At 38.6% G+C, this 21,410-nt stretch overlaps 1 protein-coding gene across 1 annotated transcript in view; it reads right to left on the bottom strand.

Moving 5' to 3' along the window:
* Positions 1–21,410, bottom strand: part of plppr5b (phospholipid phosphatase related 5b) — a 121,677-nt gene that overhangs the window by 41,074 nt on the left and 59,193 nt on the right. The window lies entirely within an intron of this gene.

Here is a 21,410-nt window from a genome sequence, read left to right as displayed (position 1 = left end):
ACTCTTGAAAAGATTAAGGTGTCAACATCATATTGGAGACAGTGGATTGTGTGTGTGTGTGTGTGTGTGTGTGTGTGTGTGTGTGTGCCTCCTGGCTTTAATATTTTTCTCATCAGTATCATATGAAGGTTATTTTCCTTTTTTAATTGATCTGTTTGTTTCTGCTGGTGAAGACTTTTGGTCATATCTCACAAGTGCTTTATTCTATCATTACCATGTTGTTGAGTTTGTCAGTCAATTTATTCCTAATGACTCCATGTCATTGTTTTCTGTTTCTGCTTTAATTAGTGACTTTTAAAAAATCCTGATGTATTGGGGTCCTGGGGGAGCACAATTGAAAGCCGCAAATTCTGCCTATTCATTTTTTAATAGATGGAACTATTTACTTGGCTCATGTTTGCCACGGGGGTTTTAGAAGTACTGTGTCATCTTGAAGGCTTTGTGGAAAGATTGTATTTGGGATAAAAGCTGCAATTTGTATAAAAGAAAAGTACATATTATCTTGTCACACAATATGCAAATTAAGTGTAACTTTCCTAAAATAATAATAATCTGCTTTTGTTTCTTGTTCTTTTATTTCTCAGACGACATAAATGACATGACTTATAATGAATTTTGTTATGATGGTTTTTCTTACAGTATTTATTTGGGTCCCAAGAGACAAGCAGGGGGAAAGTAGGCAAACTATTTACTACACACCCACATTAGAATCATCAAACAACATGTGGACCTGTGTAAATGTGGCACAATTAGCTGTTAGTGGCAGTTGAAGACTTTCACACTAGAGCACTATGACCACTGTGACATTTTGTTTTACTCTGCCGCATTTTCACATCATGTGGAGACATTGGCAAAGTGCTTCATGAAAAAAACAAGGACATAAATCATTCAACTAACTTATATTTTCAGTGTGAATGGATTCCATCTAACACCAGACAAATCCTCTTCATCCCACAGCAGCAGCCTGCTGTTCCTCACACTGTGTGACGCTGCATTAAACAGGCCGGCTGTCTCATATTATCATGTACGTGTTCCTTAGACATTATATTTAATGTAACACCAGCGCCATCATTGCAACTGACCAATCACATTGTTGTGGTCTCATAACTTTACGATGAAGAAAACCAAAAAGTGCAGACTCATTGATTATTTTCATTTTAGGGATGGGAATCAGCTTGATAACCAGTTCCAAATGGTCCAATCCATCGGAATCATATGCCTCCAAACTCATCAATGCCTTTTATTGATGCCAGCATCTTTTTTCTGAACGTTGTACATCACAAAACAATGACATCAAACTCATGTGTCTACATCCAAAGCATAGCTTCATTTCACAAAGAAGAAGACAACAGTGCTAGTTGTAATGTCTGTAAAATGATCATTACAAGTAAGGGTGGAAACAGCAGGCAGCAATACAAAATATGGGCTTAAATTCCAGAAATGCTGTGTATATGACACTGCAACATGCAGAAAGACTTAGCAGATCTTTACTTTGAAAGAGAAAATGAAGGCTCCTAAAAAGTATTAGTCTTAAAAAACATTTTCCAAAGAATTAAAGTATCATGCATTTCTATGCACCACCACCATCACTGCTAATGGTTTCTCTTTCTAATACACTTTGCATTGGATCAGTCAATTCATTCTCTTGTGCTTTGTTCACACAGTTCTCAATAATGCTGCACTGATGAGAAGTTATCACAAACTAAGACTGTTTAGTTTGTATCATCTTGCTGATGTAGCTGATTACAAATTGAAGTGATGATGAGGTATTAAAATTAGGGCCAGACCGATATATTGGCCAACCAATATTACGTGCCAATATTGACCTATCACAGATAAATGGGTATCGGCATATATGTTGTCCGATATGTGCCTTTTTTTAGTTATATAGGCTGCATTTTATGTATATTTGATATATTTTCTTAATTCAAGTTTAATTTATGCACTTTTTTGGTTCTGTGTTTAGTTTTAGTCATAGCTAATTATAATTATTAAATTCCGAACAGTGTTTACTGTTTCAGTTCACTGATGTCATTTTACACAATATAGTTCAACTGTTAAATATCACTCCATTATATATCTTTGTTTGGGTTTGAGGGATACTTACTAAAACAATGTGTGTTTATGGATTGTTAATGCTTAGCTTCTGTTCTCTACAGTGTGTGTGTTTGTGTCTTTTTTCCCTGAGTTGCAAAGGTATGACATCACTACAGTGTGATGGATCAGCAGTGATGGCGCCGGAGCAATACTGATTATCATGTTGTAGGAACAACACCAACACTGTGATATCAGATGGTGCACAGGGCACATCATACCAAAACACATTCCCTTGCTGCACCCCCATAACACACACACACACACACACACACGCACACACACACACACGGTGAGTGTAAGAGTCATCCAGGTGCCATTGTCCATTCATACTACTCTTAACCAATGCAGCCAGGCGTTACGTCTCAGTGATTGAAGGGCTTTAACAGAAATAATTGCTTCCCTCCTACGAGAGCCCGACCCTCTGTCACACTAAATGACCAAACGGGCGCCTCTTCAAACAACTCTCTCTCACACATGCACACACACACACACACACAATACTGCACTGTACTTACACAGAGGTGTTCAGCACAGCGCACCACAAACATATATATGCTTCAGGATGCATCCAAGCTTTTCCAATGACTGTCAAGTGTTTGTGCGGCTGCAAACTAATTCTACTCAGGCTTTGAAGCGCGTTAAGCTGGAAGACAGTCATGAAAACAGGCAGCGAGGCGTCACGGCTGTTGAGCAAGGCACGTCTCTCTATTCAGTGTCACGATTTCTTGTTTTAAATGTCAGTGTGTAACTCATTGCCTTTCCTGTCTCGTTCCTCATCGGCCGCACAGAGCAGCGGCATGAGGCTCCAGATGCTGACAGGTCCGTTTCTTAACAGCCATCAAAAAGATTTTGTCAAGCGTCGTGTGACTCAGACACTGCAGAGACTCACTCCCCCCCCCCCAACACAAACGTGTAAACATAGTCCGCTCTGTGTTTTACGGACGACTTCCATTTGCAAGCACCCCCCCCCCACACACACACACACACACAGTGAGATGAACGACCGAGATTGCTTATTAGAGCATGAATCTGATTCAGTTTGTCTGCTTCAAACAATGCCATGATCTGCTGAAGAGCCTCAGTGTAGCCATGCATTTGTGTATGTTGTATGTACACATGCCTGTGATCCTCCTGTCTGTGTGCATCTCTGTGTGTGTGTGTGTATGTGTGTGTGTGTGTGTGTGTGTGTGTGTGTGTGTGTTATAGGGTGAGAAGGGTTGAAGCAATGCACCTATTCTTTGATGTGGTGCCAGGCTGCAGCATGATGCACAACCCAGTCAGTCTCAAAGTTATCACCATTTCCCAGACTCCCCCTGTGCTCACAAACACTTTGACACATACAAGTCACAGCAGAGGCCAGTGAACACTGGGCAGAGTGTTGAATGTGAAGACGGGATGAAGCTCAGTGTCATGTATGGAAACCTACATACATCTTGTTTCACTGTGTGAATAGAAATACTATTGCCATGGTGACGTGGTAACCACATGATACATATATGATAAAAACACATCCCTGCTACAGGATGGATTTAATAGTCGTTGATCTTTGACAATCACACTGTCCCATGATTGGTCTGCTTTATTTTTTACAGCACAAACCAAACAGGCTAGGTATTCATTCATTCTAAACCATATTTATGCTCATTTAAATCCAACCATGAATGATCAAACCTGAAATAACAGTTTGTTTGTTTTTATTACAGAGTTGCTGATAATGCTCTGTAGGATCATCACCGTGAACCGCGACCAACACATTACACATGACATTTGACACTACTGATTGTAACTGCTTTAAGTTTATGTCATTTACAGTTCAGCTGTGTGGAGTCATGTTTAGAATACGTGTGAAAGAGAACAAGAAGTGTCACAACAGACAAATGAGACCAGCAGATACAGCTAAACATCCAACACCTGTCCTCTAATGTCTGTAATCAAATCATATGAATGTCTGCATGTGATGTACTCCTTCTACACCACTGGCTTCAATAATAAGCTCAGGTCAGCATGATTAAAGAACCACTCAAGTATTCAAACTGATAAGAGGATATGCTGAAAAGCTCATGATCACATTTCTACTAGTACTTGGAGTCAATGCTGTAAAATGCTGTTAGAAATATACACTACCGGTCAAAAGTTTTAGAACACCCCAATTTTTCCAGTTTTTTATTGAAAAAATGTTTTCAAGCTCACCATCTTGGTCTTTTTTCCTAAGGTAGTTGTGTCATAGCTTGGACTTATGTTTTGGGTCATTATCTTGCTGTAGGATGAACCCCTGACCAACTACGTGCATACCAGAGGGTTCTGCATGGCATCGCTGCAGAATGCTGTGGTAGCCGACCCTGGATCCAGAAAAACAGCCCCAGACCATCATGCTTCCTCCTCCATGTTTAACAGTTAATGTCACACACTGAGGAACCATCCTTCCTCCTCCATGTTTAACAGTTGATGTCACACACTGAGGAACCATCCTTTCTACTCCATGTTAGACAGTTAATGTCACACACTGAGGAACCATCCTTTCTACTCCATGTTTAACAGTTAATGTCACACACTGAGGAACCATCCTTTCTACTCCATGTTTAACAGTTAATGTCACACACTGAGGAACCATCCTTTCTACTCCATGTTTAACAGTTAATGTCACACACTGAGGAACCATCCTTTCTACTCCATGTTTAACAGTTGATGTCACACACTGAGGAACCATCCTTTCTACTCCATGTTTAACAGTTAATGTCACACACTGAGGAACCATCCTTTCTACTCCATGTTTAACAGTTAATGTCACACACTGAGGAACCATCCTTCCTCCTCCATGTTTAACAGTTAATGTCACACACTGAGGAACCATCCTTCCTCCTCCATGTTTAACAGTTAATGTCACACACTGAGGAACCATCCTTCCTCCTCCATGTTTAACAGTTAATGTCACACACTGAGGAACCATCCTTTCTACTCCATGTTTAACAGTTAATGTCACACACTGAGGAACCATCCTTTCACCTGCTCGACAGCATAAAAAACTCCTGCGTGATGAACAGAATATTTTAAATTTGGATTCGTCAGTCCATAACAGCTTCTTCCAGTCTTCAGTAGTCCATTGGTGGTGTTTCATGGCCCAGGCAAGTCTCTTCTTCTTATGACATCTTAGCAATGGCTTTCTAGCTGCAACTCGACCTGTCAAACCTGCAACTGGAAGTCTTCTCTTCACAGTAGAAACTGAGACTTGCTTACTACGACCACTATGAAGCTGTGCTTGAAGCTGTTGTCCTGTGAGCCGCCTATCACACAAGCTGTTGACTCTCAGAAACTTGTCTTCTGACTCTGTTGTGGCTTTGGGTCTGCCAGACCTCTTCCTTTCAGAGTTTCCCCCAGTTTCTGAGTGAAACTGTACTCACTGACACCTTGACTTTCTTTGCAATTTCTCTGTAGGAAAGACCTACTTTTTTAAGAGTTTTTGTATAATTTTCAGTTTTGTGTAACCTTACCTTTTTTTTTTAAACCTCTGGCAGTTCACCACTTACCTTTGTATCATTTCAAGCTATTCATTGGACTTGAACTGCTTGAATTTCAATAAAAAAATAATTTCAATAGAACGCCCCTGTGCTACATATTAAAAACCAAACCCACTACAGGAACCAGCTCAAGGGTTTATGGGTACAAGTGGACAGATGCTGATATGTGAGTGAGCTCTGCCATGTGCTTGGAAAGCTGAAAGTGAGAAAATAAATAGACAGGGAGAGGATATTTAACTGTCTAGACTTAGACTTAGAGTTCGAAAAAACTTGAATGTCCTCCAAGAGGCAATTTATTGTCCAACACAGACGCATAAAAAAACAACAACACACAAACAAACAATCCAAATCATCCATAACGGCATCACCATACCATCAAAGTTCAAACAGAAATTTAAAAAAAAAAAAAAAATCATGCCACATTCAGAAAGGTCCAGTTAAAATTGTAAATATAAGTAAATAAAAATATATTGCACATTCCCTTGTATCCCCTGTCCATTAAGTGAATATATATACATATATATATATAAATAAATAAACAACATACTGCACATACCTTTGTATTCCCCATAGTCCACATTGTACTCCAAACTCTACTTCAACTTGTTTAATTGGGTTATAGCCATGGGAACAAATGAGTTTTTGGCTCTGATGCTTCAATTCAGCTATTCATTTACCATTATACAGGAAACATAAGACTGATGGTTTTCATTCCTCTTTTTGTTTTTGTTTTTTCCTAAAGATTGACATGTTCAGATGGATTATGAATGTAATAACTGTGTGTTGAGTTCTGACCTAAGGCATGATTAGCTTAGTTTAGCATTAAGCAAGGGGGGGGGGACCTAAGCCAGAAAAGCTGTGTTGAAGGTTACTATGTGTCTCTCAAGAAATAGATCCAATATAACTGCTGGTAAAACAATAAAACAAATAAAAATAATGTACATTTAACCAAAGAAAGGATTTTGATCTACCTGTCAACTGAATGCATCTGTATATTTACCTATATAGGTAACCATGACAACCTTGACATAGATACATCTACTTATCTATAACTATCTACTGCAACAACACTGTGGAACATTTTGCTGCTACTGGAATTGATTCATCCACACTAGTTATTAAATGAATGAACTGAGTTATTGTTCCCAGCAAATACAGTTAACCCTGAATGCATTTTGACATATGGTGTTACATTGTACTAGCATTCCTACTACTACTAACATTGAACAGCCCATGCTAATGTGTTATGGATTTTTCAGCCACTGGATAGATGTCTCACATGTTAGCAGCAGTGTGCACAGTGAGTGGGAGGAATAGGAGGTCAGCAGGGTCCAATCGCTCCGTTCTGCCCTCTGAGCAGGTTAATCCAGCCTTGGAAAATGTTAATACCATAATGGTTGTTTCTCTAATCAACAGCTGCAGGTATTATCAGATTGTATGCATTTCATCACAGTTTAATCTTTTAAAATATGTTTTTCGTTTAAGTGCAAATGAAATGGTGAAGTCTTTCCAAGGATTTAAGCTCTTTTTTTATTCTCATCACAGCTCTCTTGTGTAGTGTGCCAACAAATGTGTTTTTACAGCTGCAGCACAGTGAGAACAGCCATTCTCCCCTTTACAATTCAGACTGCTGATAAGCCTCGCCAATGGGCATCATTACAGTAATTAGCCTTCCAGTATTGATATGAATGAATCAGCGTACATTTCGTTTGCACTGGAAACAAAGAGGAAAGTGCAGAGTGGAACGCCACCCACTGAAGTCACGATGCTGCACTACTGTTTCAGCAGCAGGAAAATAGCTCAAGCTAAAGCCAGCATAATTATCAGTGTGCAAAGTTAAATGAAAGAATGAAATCCATTATTTAAATCCACAACCAGCCGCTACTTTAATGGGCCACTTTACAGATGTCAAAGGTGTTTTATATTTTATAAGTCACGGGAAGCTAGAAAATGACTTCAATAGAATAAAAATAAAGTATAAGAATCATAAACTGGAGATGTGTGGTTGTAAAGAAGATGCATTATGGAAGTGAAATATCTATTTTCATTATTTAAAAAAACAAACAAAACATAATTTACAAGAACAATTGTTTAAAATTAAATATTCATATTAAAACTGTGTGTTAAAATTGTGTGTGTCTGTGTGTGTGTGTGTGTGTGTGTGTGTGTGTGTGTGTGTGTTCACATTTCAGATGTTAACAGCTCCACCAAACCTCCAGCAGCTCCAACAGTAACATGCTGCTCTAACACTGATGCTTCACTATTAATAATCTAATGATGTCATAATAATAATATATCAGTCAGAGGACCAAACCACTACTTTTACTGTAATACTGCATACTACATCACTATAATACTGCAGTACTTTACTGTAATACTGCATACTACATCACTCATAATACTGCAGTACTTTTACTGTAATACTGCATACTACATCGCTCATAATACTGCAGTACTTTTACTGTAATACTGCATACTACATCGCTCATAATACTGCAGTACTTTTACTGTAATACTGCATACTACATCACTATAATACTGCAGTACTTTTACTGTAATACTGCATACTACATCGCTCATAATACTGCAGTACTTTTACTGTAATACTGCATACTACATCGCTCATAATACTGCAGTACTTTTACTGTAATACTGCATACTACATCACTCATAATACTGCAGTACTTTAACTGTAATACTGCATACTACATCACTCATAATACTGCAGTACTTTTACTGTAATACTGCATACTACATCGCTCATAATACTGCAGTACTTTTACTGTAATACTGCATACTACATCGCTCATAATACTGCAGTACTTTTACTGTAATACTGCATACTACATCACTATAATACTGCAGTACTTTTACTGTAATACTGCATACTACATCGCTCATAATACTGCAGTACTTTTACTGTAATACTGCATACTACATCGCTCATAATACTGCAGTACTTTTACTGTAATACTGCATACTACATCGCTCATAATACTGCAGTACTTTTACTGTAATACTGCATACTACATCGCTCATAATACTGCAGTACTTTTACTGTAATACTGCATACTACATCACTATAATACTGCAGTACTTTTACTGTAATACTGCATACTACACCGCTCATAATACTGCAGTACTTTTACTGTAATACTGCATACTACATCACTATAATACTGCAGTACTTTTACTGTAATACTGCATACTACATCACTCATAATACTGCAGTACTTTTACTGTAATGCTGCATACTACATCACTATAATACTGCAGTACTTTTACTGTAATACTGCATACTACATCACTATAATACTGCAGTACTTTTACTGTAATACTGCATACTACACCGCTCATAATACTGCAGTACTTTTACTGTAATACTGCATACTACACCGCTCATAATACTGCAGTACTTTTACTGTAATACTGCATACTACATCGCTCATAATACTGCAGTACTTTTACTGTAATACTGCATACTACATCGCTCATAATACTGCAGTACTTTTACTGTAATACTGCATACTACATCGCTCATAATACTGCAGTACTTTTACTGTAATACTGCATACTACATCGCTCATAATACTGCAGTACTTTTACTGTAATACTGCATACTACATCGCTCATAATACTGCAGTACTTTTACTGTAATACTGCATACTACATCGCTCATAATACTGCAGTACTTTTACTGTAATACTGCATACTACATCGCTCATAATACTGCAGTACTTTTACTGTAATACTGCATACTACATCACTCATAATACTGCAGTACTTTTACTGTAATACTGCATACTACATCGCTCATAATACTGCAGTACTTTTACTGTAATACTGCATACTACACCGCTCATAATACTGCAGTACTTTTACTGTAATACTGCATACTACATCACTCATAATATTTTGGAATTGACTGGAGCAGATAACTTCATGGATGGACAGACACCCAACGAAAAACTACAAAATCACATAAACTCAAAGAAGATTTCAATTAGAAACAGGGTTGCAGCAAAGAGTGTGCAGCATTAAGTGCAGCAGCTAAAGATGATCATAATGAGAGACAGTTTGTAGATGACGTTAAACGAGTGCTTCGTGATGCAGAGCAACCTTGGAGGGAGGTTGAACCCAAGCAGAGGAACAGGGAGGATGTTTGTGTTCAGTCAGAGCTGTGCAGCATTCTACAGCCACAAACACTGAAACATCAGCAACACTGCAGCCTCTGGAGACGCTGCTCTTACTGACAGAGGAGCGTGACATAGATTAGGAAACATTAATGCTGAGAGGTGGGGGAGGGGATTTCTGATGCGCTGCTGAGTGTTGATTATGGAGAACAGCTCTTCTTGATGAAATGAGCTGTTGTTGGGTCATCCTGATGAATAATATATCAAACAAGAATTGAGAAGGTTGTCCTCCTCATGAGACCCCAAAAATCCACAGTTCACCTTTAGAATTTAAGAGCCTGGTACACATCCAGCTAAACACATTGATTTTCAATAAAAAATGAAAAAAAAAAACAACTGATGAAAACAAAAATCACTCCCTCTTATTCCCTATTGCATCTCACAGAATTCTTCTTATTATTATTATTGTGGTGGCCTAAATGTGCCTGAAAACTTTACACACGTGTCATACTTGTAGAAACATGTAGTATTTTATGGTTTGCAGAGATGGGAGGGGCAAAATGGCTCTACGGTGCCCCCTTGGCAAATTAAGAAAACTGAGCCCATCACTCCAGATTGACATAGACAAACGAAATTCAGTATGCATATGTATCATGTAAAGTTGCACAAAAAAGTCTCTTGGACCCATACCCTAACTCCAACAGGAAGTCGGCCATTTTCCACGCCTCCTACTGCAACAAACTCCTCCTACAGATTTAATCCAAAACAACTTCAAATTCGCTCAGTTGCAAATAAAAAGTTAGCAAAATGCCCCAAACTTCTCACGCATGATGAGGGTCCCGCCCTGAACATGAATATGTGTCAATAGACTGCACCACAGCCTGACATGTGAAGGGGAAGCGAGGGTCTGTTCATCGCTGCTTGCAGCTTTAATATTGTAAATTATATCACAATTGCAATATCAGACTAAATAATTGCAATTAGATGGGTTTTTTTCAAAGTCGTTCAGCCTAACGTTCACAATATTAACATCATGGTTTGCAAATGAGGTTTTATTTAGACTTCATAGTTCAGTAGTAACTTCCAGTAGCATGCTGTGTGGCAGCTGACAGTGTAACATCACATATAGGTGATAATATTATCTCCTCTAATATCTCTATGACTGTCACATGACACCTTTCATGTAAGTCAGAGTACTTTGCTTTTTTAAATGTGTTTTAGTATCTTAATGTCAAAGCGTTCCTTCTTTATTTGTGTCATTGTACAGCTGCTGTGATGGATTCATAGGTTCTAATTGTTCCATCTCCTCTAATAAGATGACTGACACTGATGAATGTGTCTGATTTTTCTTCTTTTTTTTTTGGTTTGTAAATGATTTATAAGGAAGGAAATCCACATAACACATGTGTTAGACCTCATGAATGCACACTGTGTGTTTTAGTAAGAAACAATAAATGTAAAGTTGCTGAACATGAATAAAGCTTAGTCCCTGCTGTCTGGAACAAAAATGAGCACAAAGGACAATCTTTGCTTATTATATCCCATGTCATTTATCAAAGTGGGAGATGTGATGCAGCAGGAACCCCTCCCTCTTGACTTGACGTACGATGTGCTCTGTTATGAGGACTCATTAGAGCACAGGTCATGAAGCTCTGACTAGTCCATCATATAGTCTGTTGTGTCTTATGGCCGAGTAACAGCAGGAATGTATGACTCTATGGTCAGCTAATCTTACATATTGAGTATTTTAAAAGGCAAAAATATTGACAAAATAAGTCACAAAATTAAGTGTCAGATTTACTGTGTGAAGGCTGGGTAGATACATTGGGCCTCATTTCCTAATAAGTGCACAGAAATGTTCTTACTCTCCACATAAAATAAGCGCTTGTGCAAAATAACCATCGGATTCATGACATGTGCCAATTTTGTTCTCAGCACCATGCGTATGTTAGTGAATCAGAATCATTGTAAAGTGACAGGAGCGTGTCCACTATCTGCAGTCATCATACTGCCACGCCTCTATTTCTCTATATAAGGACATCCTTGTTTGTTGCATCATGAAGAGAGCGCCGTGCTGAACAGACAAGTTGAAAGAAGTTGAGTTATAAGAGATGATCCAAAAGGTAAAAATCAGAAGAACTTCACAACAGCAGAAATTGAAATAATTGTGTCAGTGGTGGAAACCAAAAAAGTCTCTGACACTTTGCTGTTGCGTGTCCTCCGGAGTGACGATGTTTTTAAAAAAAACGAAGCCTAGGCTGCAGTAGGCTGCAATAGGCTGCCTAGGCGGTCCCCTGAGGTTCAGACGGTGGCACAAATATAAAAAAAAGAGGTTTGACATCAAAGTTGATGCCTAAACGTGAATCGCAGACCAGAAAAATACAAATAAAAATGGAGCCAGGAGGAGGACAAGCAGCACCAGATCTGACAGTCCAGGATGAGAGACGCAGCATTCAACAGTTATTATTAAGAGGAATTAGTTCAAGGAACGAGGGAGAAAGTGATGACATCACCTACAACTGTCACCCAAAGGTCACTTGTTTCATAACTGTTAAGATAATATTTGTAATTTCTTGTGTCATTTGAAATTAACGAGTGCAATTCAATCAGAACAAACTTTTATTCTTTTTTATTTTTTTATTTATCCTTTATTTAACGAGGCGAAGTCCCATTGAGATATTAAAACCTCTTTTACAAAGGAGCCCTGGGGAACCCTTTTTTAAATGAAGAGAATGAATTAGACTAAGAATATCATTTGTAGGCCTGGATGATGCAACAGAAAACATGAATGAAACACTGGAACAGTTATTGGATGTCCTCGCAAATAAATAAGTGCATGATTTAATGGGTGTGTGTGTGTGTGTCATTTACTTCAACCAAACAAATTTTAGGTAAGAACATATTGATGAATATCAGATTTGTGTGTCAAATGTTCATACGCACAGTTTAAGCACAGATTTGTTCGTACGCACTGTTTGTGAATGAGGCCCATTGTGAGTAAAGTATTCATTTACACTATTCTCTCTCACACTGCTGGTATTTATTAATATCTAATGTGTTGCTTCTTAAAGCTTGAAAATGATATTTGTGAGGATTCATGCAGTGTTTCTTCCTGAGGGACTGCTGATGAAAAGAAAAGGTCTTGACCAATACTGGCACAATTTAAACTGTAAAATACCAGTGCTGTGGGCTCCCAAAGGACTAGCCTCATATCTTTTTTTTTTTTAAAACATTTGTGTTATGCAGACTTTGCATAATGTTGCTGACAGAGGGGGCCGTGCATGAACTTCCCCAATGAGAAGTTCAACAAGCAAAGCCTTAAAATGCAGCACGGTAAAAAAAAAAACCACTGCTGAATATGAGTGTGTGAGAGCACCACGACCCTCGGCTGTGTTCTAAATTTAATCTTTCCCAAACAGCACGGCCCTGTGAGTCATTATGCAAAGCAATGCCGGGCCTGAGTGAAAGAGAAGAGCTGCGAGATGGACCAACTCACATGATGCTGTGCTGCATTTACATCTGCTCCTCAGCAGATGTAAAAGCTGCCAACAAGCATGTGCAAGCATACACACACTGATGCACACACACACACACACACACACACAGCCTGGGCAAGCACATGGAATATGTCACGTGCAAAAAAACTGGCACACTCTGACATTAGCAAACGGAGGCAAAGAGGCCAGAAAAACATAAAAGAGGGAATCTAAGAGAAGCTTCTGCATGAAAGCTATAGGATAGAACAAAGCATTCTGGGTGAGAGAAACAGTGTGATATTGATACTGATCACACTATGTAACACAATATATGTTCCTGGGTAATAAGTGTTATTTCCTAATTGCTTATGTCTAAAAAGTAAAGACAACAGCTGTTATTCTCTTTAAACTTTTGAAATTGACACAATTCTAAATGGGAAATGATTGAATTTGCACATTTTCATTCACATAACATATGAATCAAGATTAAGGGTCAAATATGAGACGTGTAAATTTAGTGTCCGAAGGCCATTTATTTAACCCTTACATACAGTTTGGATAAAATCTGACCCAGTTTGATATTTGAAAACAATAACAACCTAAACTACATTGTTGAAGCCTGAAATGTTATGACTTTTCCTGTAGTGGTTCAGAATGTGAAAAAAGTGGAAATATTAAAAGAATTATGTATTTTTGTGCTGGCATACATTTTTGAAGGTGTTAAAGGTTATCATTAAAGCTGTCATTCAAATGTTACATCATTCACTTTCAGTAAATAACAGAAATTGTAGCTATTATATTCTCATTTTAGATAACAGATGATCAGTACTCATGTGCAGAGGAGGGATGCTGCAGAACTTTCCAGACACTGGACTGTTGGAAGCAGAACTTCTGAGGTGAGGTCACTAAATCTCTCTGTAACATTTGATAATTTCCCTTTTTTAACCATCTAGTAAAGTTAGATAGAAGTGACTACAACAGATTAAGAAGTGGGTGCTTTCATATATCAGCCCCCACATATAGTCTCTCATCATCATGCTTGTTTCTTTAGAGCCTTGCAGTTCAGTTACTGTATTTCTGTACCATCCTCACACTGTAAAACCTTTGGACTCATGCCCTCTGATCCCTCACACACAAATCCCTCCACACACCAAGTCAAATCAACACAGGAGGCCTTTGACTCCGGCTCTCTGAGTGAGGGGAACGGCAGCATGCGGTCTCACGGGGGGGAGAACAGATCACTCCACACAGCACAGCAGACTCTCCACTGGATTCATTCATCTGTGCTCACTCGCTGTGCCAAGAAGCCTGCCAGAAGTCGTTATCCGTATCCACAGACCAAATGCTCCATAAAACACACGGGCACACACACTGTATGTAATGAAATTTCAGCATTGTTTATGTTAAATTGTGTTTTTGTAATTTGGGATAACTGCTGCTGCTAATGCTGCTGTAAAGAGGTACTGTTAGTGCTCACTACAGGCTCATTAGCTGATGCTGGTAAAGAGGAGCACATGCTGCATCTTTTTATGCAGTTTGCTTCAGTCAGCTGTGAGCATGTAGTTAAAGGGCAGAGGCTATTTTTGTACCTCTCACCTTAACATTAAAAGGACTGCTGAAGCATCTGCATCACCCTCTAAACATTATCCTAAACGAACATTTTTGTAGTTTTGTCCATTATTTATATAACTTCTAATAACACTATCGTGAGCAAAGTAATAGCTGAGACCTCATACAACTGTGACATCACTATGAATAATTCTAAGAAGTCAGGAAACACCTGGCCAGATGAGCAGGAGGTAAAAGTGAAAGTCAGTGCACCTCAGTGTACAAGAACACTGTGCTCAGTAGTAAAGGTCGGGTGTCACAGCAGCCTAAAGGTGACAAACATCACTGCAACATCCCTTTATTGCTCTCTTGCATCATGTTGAAATTCTTGTGAACTTGGTTTTACAAAATCGGGGTAATTGATTGACAGATTAGCATTTAGACGGTGCTGACCTTCAAGGAATGCAAGTCGATAACAGAGGAAGCTATCATAGTTTATTATCTGGGAAGCTATCCACCTTTATGTAACCCTCTTCTGTCAGTGTAAAAAAAAGAGTCAAGTATGCTGAGAGGAGTTGATGGAACAAATACTAAACAAAATATATATACATCTTGAAAAAACTGTTAAGTTGAGGTCGAATTGGGACAAACTGACAATTAGCGTGCTACAGATGAAGCCCCTTTAAAGTTCCCATTCAAGCTGAAAACCAGCTGAATGGCAGCTGACTCCCAGCCGACTGCCAGCCAACTCAGCAACCCCCTCCTTCTCCTGGGCGTGTCTATCTTTTCCTGTAAACCCACCTATTCATTGTAATACAGGGTATGACCAGGAGATGGCGCTTCTGTCACAGAATAGCCTACAAGTTCTATGAATTTTTACTGGTCATCCGAACCAGTAAACTTACTTACTACCTAACATAACCCACTGACTTTTTATATGCACGCACCACAACTTAGAAAAAATATTTTAAATTTCAAGGAAGACCATGACTGAGCAAACAATTTGCAGACACAGATACATGACTATCTTGAATAAAAAATGCGGAGTGTCTATTTGCACCCTAGACGTATAACAACGTGAAACGTTTTCATAATCGTTCCTCAGTGAATGCATACAAGCTTGAATTTGTCAGTTAGACACATCATTACATTGGACCGGAGCAGTGGCGTAACGGTAGTGTGTCCGTCATTAGTGCAGGAAACTTGGGTTCGAGTCTTTGCAGTAGCAGTTATATATTGATAATGTTTCAGCGGAAAAACTCTGCTGCATTTTCATAACTTTGTTAAGTAAATGCATACAACCCGAAAATAACTGACTTTACAACCTTCAGGTTGTTATATGATGGAAATGAAATCTTGACAGATAATTCTATGGTTCTCTGCTATGTGCCATTAGTTTAATATGTCCACTTTAAGGATGTTCGCTTGGTTAACAGGAAGTGTGTTTGCCTGTAGAGTATTTTAAGAGTGTTTTTATTGTTTAGCAGTGAAGAAAGGAAAATGAATGGGATGTTTGTGCTACAAAGAGAAACAAAGTGTGCGTGACAGGATTTGGCAAGAGTTCATACTGCAAAAAATCGGAACACATTTTCAAATCAAAAAATTAAATAGCCTACTGACTGATTATTTTGTTATTTGTTTTGAATCTAACACAAAAAGAAAGAAAAAATGCTTTTTATTTCAATTTTAGGCTCAGATCAAGTATACGAAATGGAAAAACGTAAACGACTGTATTTGATTTTAGGCATGGCAAGAAAAGGCAACGCAGCTTTATTTATATAAAAATAAACATTTGACAGTGAGAAATTAGAAACAAACGTAAAAACAAGGAATTTACAGGATAATTAACCTTTCATTTGATGCTGGTTTGAATATTCTCACACAAATTATGCCAGAGTTCTAAAGCTGAGAATGAGTAGTGGGTAGTTCAGCGTCTGCTAACTTAAAAACTGAATTGTAGAATTGTTGAAAAATTTGCTAGCCAACCCCAGTCTATTCAGTGCATGCTGTAAGTCAGGTAAGCCCATCCACTTTATTAGTATTATCATTGCTCAACTTTTTGTTTGGGCTTAATGGGCTATTTGGTTCCATTGCCACACAAATCACGCAAGAGTGTTCATGGCCGTTGCAACTACAGTACTTTCTGAGAAGGGGTGCGGATGGGTTTGGGGGATTGTTGGGAGCCTGTTCCATTGTCTTTCAAAGCGAATGCCCCCCTCCCCCCACACCTGTGCATGTCTCATGGCAAACTGTGAATACTTTGAATTTTTCCTCCCACGGCTCTATTACGCCTGCTCTCAGTGCCTTCAAGACCTATTACAGGGCAAACTTAACATTTACATTTAGTCATTTAGCAGACGCCTGCAATGTAGACTGTACATTGTGTAAATAGTTGTGACAGTATTGATTGTAAATAGTTTGTAAAGAGTAAATGTGTGTTCATAGCTCGAATAATGTAAATAGTTCACCAATTGTTTTTTCTTTGATCTCAAGACTTGTGTGCACCTTGAAATATGGTGTACAGAGTTATTCACAGTTTGTCATTGTTTTGAAAATGAATATTAAATAAAAAATAAATAAAATAGGACAAGAAAGGCCATTTGCAATTTTTTTTATTAAATGACAACAAAACTTTTATTTTCCACTATGCCCGCCTTCACTGTCGATAATTAACCTCACAACTTTTGAAAGTCCTGTAATAAGTCTGTTGCTAAAGTCGGCGGTGACACTCGACCAAAATGTGTGTATGGCCTCTACGAGCTCCTGCTTTGTGCCTGGCTTAGCCTCCTTTCGTATAAAGTATTTCATGGAGTGCCACACGAGCTCTATGGGGTTCAAGTCCGGTGACTCTGGCGGAGTTTTCACCCAGTTGATCCCCTCGGAGGCCATGTATGCCCCAGCAGCGGTGTGCTTTGGATCATTGTCCTGGAAGAAGCGATGATCTGACCCAAAATATTCCCTTATGTACGGTGCAGCATGCTCTTTAATGATGTTGTCTTTGAAGTATTTTCGATCCATTATTCCCTCGAAGATAACAAGTGGACCCACACCATACCGGGAAATCGGTCCCCAAACATGCAGCTTCAACGGATGTTTTGGTTTTGGTTTGGCAACGAAGTGGTCCTTCCTGTGGAAACTCTGTCTGGCGTAGTGCTCCAATGAAACTGTTGTTTCATCCGTAAAAAGAACATTATGCCGGCTCTCCCCAGAGTAGTGCCACAGAGATGCCTGCTGGAGCCTTTTTTCTTTGTTGCGGTCCCTTATCATTGGACAGAATTGGGTCTTGCCAAATTTCCAACCCATTTTTCATTTTTCTGCGCGCACGGCGTATACTAGTCAGACTCACTTGGACACCAAAGTCTGACTCGATTCTTTTCTGTGCTGCACTGGCCGTCATCATTAGATTTAGTCATCTCTTCAATGGCAACCACAATAGGACTGTGAGAAGAAGGAAAATGGCAGAAGGTGCGCAACCGGAAAAACGAAAGACTACGAAGTCCCAGCAAGGCTGACCCGGAGTCACAGCGCCCTGGCTACGGCCTTTAACCCTTTTGTTTGTGCGTGTTGTGTGTTTTCCTAATAAAAGTGTACGAAAAAGTCATTTTCTTGTGTCCATTTTTTCCCAGAAAATGATTAACTTTCAATATTTATGTTATGTTATATGTATGTTACATTATGATCAAATTATTTTAACTATTATGTTTTATAAAATAAAATAAAAGTAAATGAATCCCATATACTGCATTGAACAGACTCACTGGAGCTGAGGTTAATGTTAGCTGCACGGACAGAGACAGCGTGTTTTCTCAAGCGAGTTCAAAGTTTTATCTATTTTACTTTCTTTTGACAATGACACGCTGGATGATGATTTTCGGAGGTAATCCCACAGGAGAAGGATTGTGAAAATCAGTCGGTCTCAACAGGGCTTACGATTGGCTACGAGAAAGTGACGTTTCAGGGGGTGCCCCGAGTGGGAGATCCCCCTCCATTCATAACCCGTTGTGCGCCAACGTCATTCATTTCATTTCATTTTGACTTTTGACTTTGTAATTACCGGATAACGGAAACCCAGTATCAGTGTCAGAATATAATAGCAGCAATAAGAAAAGAATAACGAACAATAAATAATAAGTACAACAAAAACAAACAAAAAACTATAAAAACAATAATAGTAAAACAGTCGTAAAACAGTCGTGACATTATTTACATTATTTACACCGTCCATTGAAATACTATGTATTACAGTAAATAGCGCGTCCTGTTTTGAATCACTAGACGGGGTATGTCACATGGGCTATTTCTTGGTTTGACAGTGACAATGATCAATCAGAGGTCCTGTAAAATGTACGGTATCTTCAATTGCATCCTTCTAATGAATGAACTCAGTTTATGTCCATCGACATTATAATGAAAAGGCTTAATATTAGTTTGCATCCAGCGTGCTGCGTGGACATCATTACATCTGCTGCACCACTGCTACCACAATTATGAAATACTAAGTTTATTGTCTGTGACTGTGACCTTCATAAAAGTAATATTTTACAAATCTGCATTATATAAACTAACGAAATTCGTTAAAGTAAGTCATTTGGCGACTTCTAAGTCATTAAACTAAGTCTTACTTTTACTGGCGTAAAGAGTTGAATCAGTACGTCTTTTACTAGTCTTTTTTACACAAGTATCTGTAGTACTGCATAGTACACAGGCATGACTCAGAATAACAAGCTTGCACTTTTTAATCATAGTGCGTTTTGTTAATTGATCAGCTGTGTTGTGTTTTACCGGCGCACAGCAGCTTCAATTGCATCCTTCTAATGGATTAACTATATTGCACCCTTCATTAGATAGATAGATAGATAGATAGATAGATAGATAGATAGATAGATAGATAGATAGATAGATAGATAGATAGATAGATAGATATTCTTTATTGATCCCAAGCTGGGAAATGACAGTGTAGCAGCAGCATTACACAGACACATAGTGACGATACAGTGACAATAACAACAACATATAGTATAAGGCTACTTTATGAAGAAGAATAAAAGTAAATACTAGTAATATTAGTGTGTAAAACTAACTCGGGTCTCCTGCACTAATACCTGCTCCTCCCCGTGGACAAATGAAGCATTGCAACTGGTTTTCACTCAGGCAGTTTAGGGGGCGTTTACAGTCGGGGCCTCATTGACACGTCATCGCATTTCCCCCCTGCTTCCATTATCGGCCAGTCAAGGACCTATCAAGGGGCGGCCAAGGAGCCATCACGGAAACAGGGGAGTAGTTTGCTGTGTGAACTACTGTGACTACTGTCACTGTGACTACTGTGACTGTCCAGCAGCAGCATGTTCTCACTGGATACAGCTCAGTCACTGGCCCTGCAAGAAGACACTATGTCATTAATCTTCTAACACCTATTTCACGAGGAAGCACACTGGACTTCACGGTGAGTTTCAGGTTTGATGAGGGGTGATTTCCATTCGGCTAATGCGGCTCCTCGCTTCCCTTACTCGCATCTCTTCATCCCAGCAAGGACGTGAGACAGAGACGAGGAGGAGACACAAGGACACGAGGAGGAGGCGACAACTACACATGACACATTTTCCCTCTACTGTCAATATGCAAAAGTCAATCACCAATATGTAGAAATAATGAAGTAACAGTTTAAAAGGAGGACACATGACACGTGATAGCTGCTTCAATGTTTTAGCATTTGAATGTAGATCTATAGCAGCGTCTGGCTGTCACATAATAAGACACCTGTTAACCCTTACATACTGTTCAGGTTCAATTTGATCCGTTTTGACATTTGACAGCTTGTAAGAACACCTAAAATGTGTTTTACCCTGAAATTTGATGACTTTTCCTAATTTGACAAAAAAATGCACAAAAATATTTTAAAATGTTATACTTTTGTATATGTGCTACACATTTCTGTCACATTTGAACTGTATCTATTGACATGTGTTTTAGTGAAATGAATAGTTCATAGTTTTAATAAGATAGTAGTTATGAGGATTTCTTTTTATGATGTAGCAGTGAAGACTGATGGCTCTAATGGTTATACAATAAACCCCACACTTCCATAAAGTTATAAAATACATTTACATCATTATTACTATGTTATATTTTCATGTCTTAGGGCAAATAGGACATGATATTGTGTGATAGGAGCTGTTTTTTGTGCTCTCTGAAACATGAATCAAGGTTTAATCACACATTTATTGATCAGTCAGATCCACTATTTCTAAACACATCTGTGGTTCAACATTTGGTATAGACACTTTTATGAACAATGTGTAAGGGTTAACTACTGAAAGAACAGAACAGGAGTAATATATGGATAGTTGGTCAATTTTCATATTGCACATATTACTTTTTGATTACAGAGCTGTAAATCAAATGTTACAGTCCAATCCAATCCATAAGGAGAAAGGAGGAATGATTAATAATAAACAACAATAATCATTACAGGCAATTTGAATTTTCTTTCATGAAATCCCTTCAATTTAAAAAAAACCTTACACCTTACTTTACATGACACTGACTGATACTAACTCTCATGTAACTCAGAGAGTCATGCAGATTAAAATACAGAGAGCTTTCTAGAACTGTCCAACTCAACAGACCATAGACAAAGATCA

The sequence above is a fragment of the Scomber scombrus genome, chromosome 20 (genome assembly GCF_963691925.1).
Source record: "Scomber scombrus chromosome 20, fScoSco1.1, whole genome shotgun sequence".
Lineage (NCBI taxonomy): Eukaryota > Metazoa > Chordata > Actinopteri > Scombriformes > Scombridae > Scomber > Scomber scombrus.
This window is presented reverse-complemented; position numbering and strand designations above follow the sequence as displayed.